Genomic DNA, 3,711 nt, shown 5'->3' with positions numbered 1-3,711 from the left:
TGAATTTTGTCAAAGGCCTTCTCTGCATCAGTTGAGGTAATCATGTAGTTTTTGTCTTTGGTTCTGTTTATGTGGTGAATTATGTTTATAGACTTGTGTATGTTGAACCAGCCTTGCATCCCCGGGATAAATCCTACTTGATCATGGTGGATAAGCTTTTTGATATGTTGTTGCAATCAGCTTGCCAGTATTTTATTGAAGATTTTTGCATCTATATTCATCATGGATATTGGCCTGAAGTTTTCTTTTCTTGTTGAGCCTCTGCCGGGTTTTGGTATCAGTATGATGTTTGTCTCATAAAATGATTTGGGAAAGATTCCCTCTTTTTGGATTATTTGGAATAGTTTCAGAAGGAGTGGTACCAGCTCCTCTTTGTAGGTCTGTTAGAATTCGGGTGTGAACCCATCTGGACCTGGGCTTTTTTTGGGTGGTAGGCTCTTAATTGCTGCCTCAACTTCAGACCTTTTTATTGGTCTATTCAGAGTTTCGACTTCTTCCTGGTTTAGGCTTGGGAGGATGCAAGTGTCAAGGAATTTATCCATTTCTTCCATGTTTACCAGTTTATGTGCATAGAATTATTTGTAATAATCTCTGATGATGGTTTGAATTTCTGTGGAATCTGTGGTGATATCCCCTTTATAGTTTTTTTATTGCATCTATTTGGTTATTCTCTCTTTTCTTTTTTATTAGTCTGGCTAGTGGTCTGTCTATTTTGTTGATCTTTTCAAAAAACCAGCTCCTGGATTTATTGATTTTTTAAAAGGGTTTTTTGTGTTTCTGTCTCCTTCAGTTCTGCTCTGATCTTAGTTATTTCTTGTCTTCTGCTAGGTTTTGAGTTTTTTGATCTTGCTCCTCTAGCTCTTTCAATTTTGATGATAGGGTGTCAATTTTAGATCTCTCCTTGCTTCTCATGTGGGAACTTATTGCTATATATTTTCCTCTAGAGACTGCTTTAAATGTGTCCCAGAGATTATGGTATGTTGTGTCTTCCTTCTCGTTGGTTTCAAAGAACATCTTTATTTCTGCCTGCATTTTATTGTTTATCCAGTCAACATTCATGAGCAAGTTGTTCAGTTTCCATGAAGCTGTGTGGTTCTGAGTTAGTTTCTGAATTCTGAGTTCTAACTTGATTGCACTGTGGCCTGAGAGACTGTTTGTTATGATTTCCATTCTTTTACATTTGCTGAGGAGTGATTTACTTCCAATTATGTGGTCAATTTTAGAGTAGGCCTGATGTGGTTCTGAGAAGAATGTATATTCTGTGGATTTGGGGTGGAGAGTTCTGTAAATGTGTATTAGGTTTGCTTGTTCCAGGTCTGAGTTCAAGACCTGGATATCTTTGTTAATTTTCTGTCTGGTTGATCTGTCTAATGTTGACAATGGGGTGTTAAAGTCTCCCACTGTTATTGTGTGGGAGTCTAAGTCTCTTTGTAAGCCCTTAAGAACTTGCCTATGTATCTGGGTGCTCCTGTATTGGGTGCGTACATATTTAGAATCATTAGCTCTTCTTGTTGCATTGATCCTTTTACCATTATGTAATGTCCTTCTTTGTCTCTTTTGATCTTCGTTGCTTTAAAGTCTATTTTATCAGAGATGAGAATTGCAACTACTATTTTTTGCTCTTCATTTGCTTGGTAAATCTTCCTCCATCCCTTTATTTTGAGCCTTTGTGTATCTTTGCATGTGAGGTGGGTTTCCTGGATACAGCACTCCAATGGGATTGGCTTTTTATCCAATTTGCCAGCCTGTGTCTTTTGATTGGGGCATTTAGTCCATTTACATTTAGGGTTAATATTGTTATGTGTGAATTTGATACTGCCATTTTGATCCTAGCTGGCTGTTTTGCCCGTTAGTTGATGCAGGTTCTTCATTGTGTTGATGCTCTTTACGATTTGGTATGTTTTTGGAGTGGCTAGTACTGGTTGTTCCTTTCTATGTGTAGTGCCTCTTTCAGGAGCTCTTGTAAAGCAGGCCTGGTGGTGATGAAATCTCTGAGTACTTGCTTGTTCACAAAGGATTTTATTTTTCCTTCACTTATGAAGCTTAGTTTGGCTGGATAGGAAATTCTGGGTTGAAAGTTTTCTCTAAGGATGTTGAATATTGGCCCCCACTCTCTTCTGGCTTGTAGGGTTTCTGCTGAGAGGTCTGCTGTGACTATGATGGGCTTTCCTTTGTGGGTAACCTGACCTTTCTCTCTGGCTGCCCTTAGCATTTTCACCTTCATTTCAACCCTGGTGAATCTGACGATTATGTGCCTTGGGGTTGCTCTTCTTGAGGAATATCTTTGTGGTGGCCTCTGTATTTCCTGAACTTGAATATTGGCCTGCCTTGCTAGGTTGGGGAAGTTTTCCTGGATAATATCCTGAAGAGTATTTTCCAGCTTGGATTCATTCTCTTCATCGCATTCAGGTACACCTATCAAACGTAGATTAGGTCTTTTCACATAGTCCCACATTTCTTGGAGACTTTGTTCATTCCTTTTTACCCTTTTTTTCTCTAATCTTGCCTTCTCGTTTTATTTCATTGAGTTGATCTTCGACCTCTGATATCCTTTCTTCTGCTTGGTCAATTCAGCTGTTGAAACTTGTGCATGCTTTGTAAAGTTCTCGTGTTGTGTTTTCAGCTCCGTCAATTCGCTTATATTCCTCTCTAAGTTGTCTAATCTCATTAGCATTTTGTCAAATCTTTTTTCAAGGTTCTTGCATTTCAAGGTTTCTTTGCATTGGGTTAGAACATGTTCTTTTAGCTTCCAGAAGTTTCTTATTACCCACCTTCTGAAGCCTGATTCTGTCATTTCATCACACTCATTCTCCATCCAGCCTTGTTCCCTTGCTGGTGAGGAGTTGTGATCCCTTGTAGGAGGAGAAGCGATCTGGCTTCGGGTGTTTTCATCCTTTTTGAGCTGGTTTCTTCCCATCTTTGTGGATTTATCCACCTGTCATCTTGTAGTTTCTGACTTTCAGATTGGGTCTCTGAGTGGATGCCCAGTTTGTTGATGATGAAGTTATTTTTGTTTCTTAGTTTTCCTTCTAACAGTCTGGCCCCTCTGCTGTAGGACTGCTGAGGTCCACTCCAGGCCCTGCTTGACTGGGAATCACCTGCAGCAGCTGCAGAACAGTAAGGGTTGCTACCAGTTTCTTCTTCTGCCATCTTTGTCCCAGAAGGATACCTGCCAAATGTCAGTCTGAGCTCTCCTTTATGAGGTGACTCTTTGGATATACAGGGGTCAGGGAACTGCTTGAGGAGTCAGTCTGTCCTTTATAGGAGCTCATGTGCTGAGCTGTGAGTTCTGTTATTCATTCAGAGCTTCTGGGCAGGTACGTTTAAGTCTGCTGCAGCAGAACTCATAAACCCCTTTTTTTCCCCAGGTGCTCTGTCCTGGGTAGTTAGGGCTTTATTTATGAGTTTCCATTGTGCTGCTACCTTTTTTTCAAGGCTGCCCTGCCCAGCAAGGAGGCAGCCTAGACACTGTATGCCTGCAGAGGCTTTGCTGAGCTGCTGTGGGCTTCGCCCAGCTGCCATGTGAATTTCCCTGCAGTTCTGTTTACATGGGTGTAGTTAGAACTGCCTCGGCAATGGTGGCCCACCTCTGTAATGGTGGACTCTCTCTGTAATGGCGGGTTGCTTTGGCTGCCTCAGCAATGGTGGACTGCCTCCGTAGTGGTGGAGTGCCTCAGTAATGGCAGATGCCCCTCCCCCACAGAGCTTGAC

Source organism: Cebus imitator, unplaced genomic scaffold, assembly GCF_001604975.1.
Source record: "Cebus imitator isolate Cc_AM_T3 unplaced genomic scaffold, Cebus_imitator-1.0 Scaffold187, whole genome shotgun sequence".
NCBI classification, from domain to species: Eukaryota; Metazoa; Chordata; class Mammalia; order Primates; family Cebidae; genus Cebus; species Cebus imitator.
The sequence above is the reverse complement of the archived record's forward strand: the minus strand, read 5'-3'. Positions refer to the sequence as shown.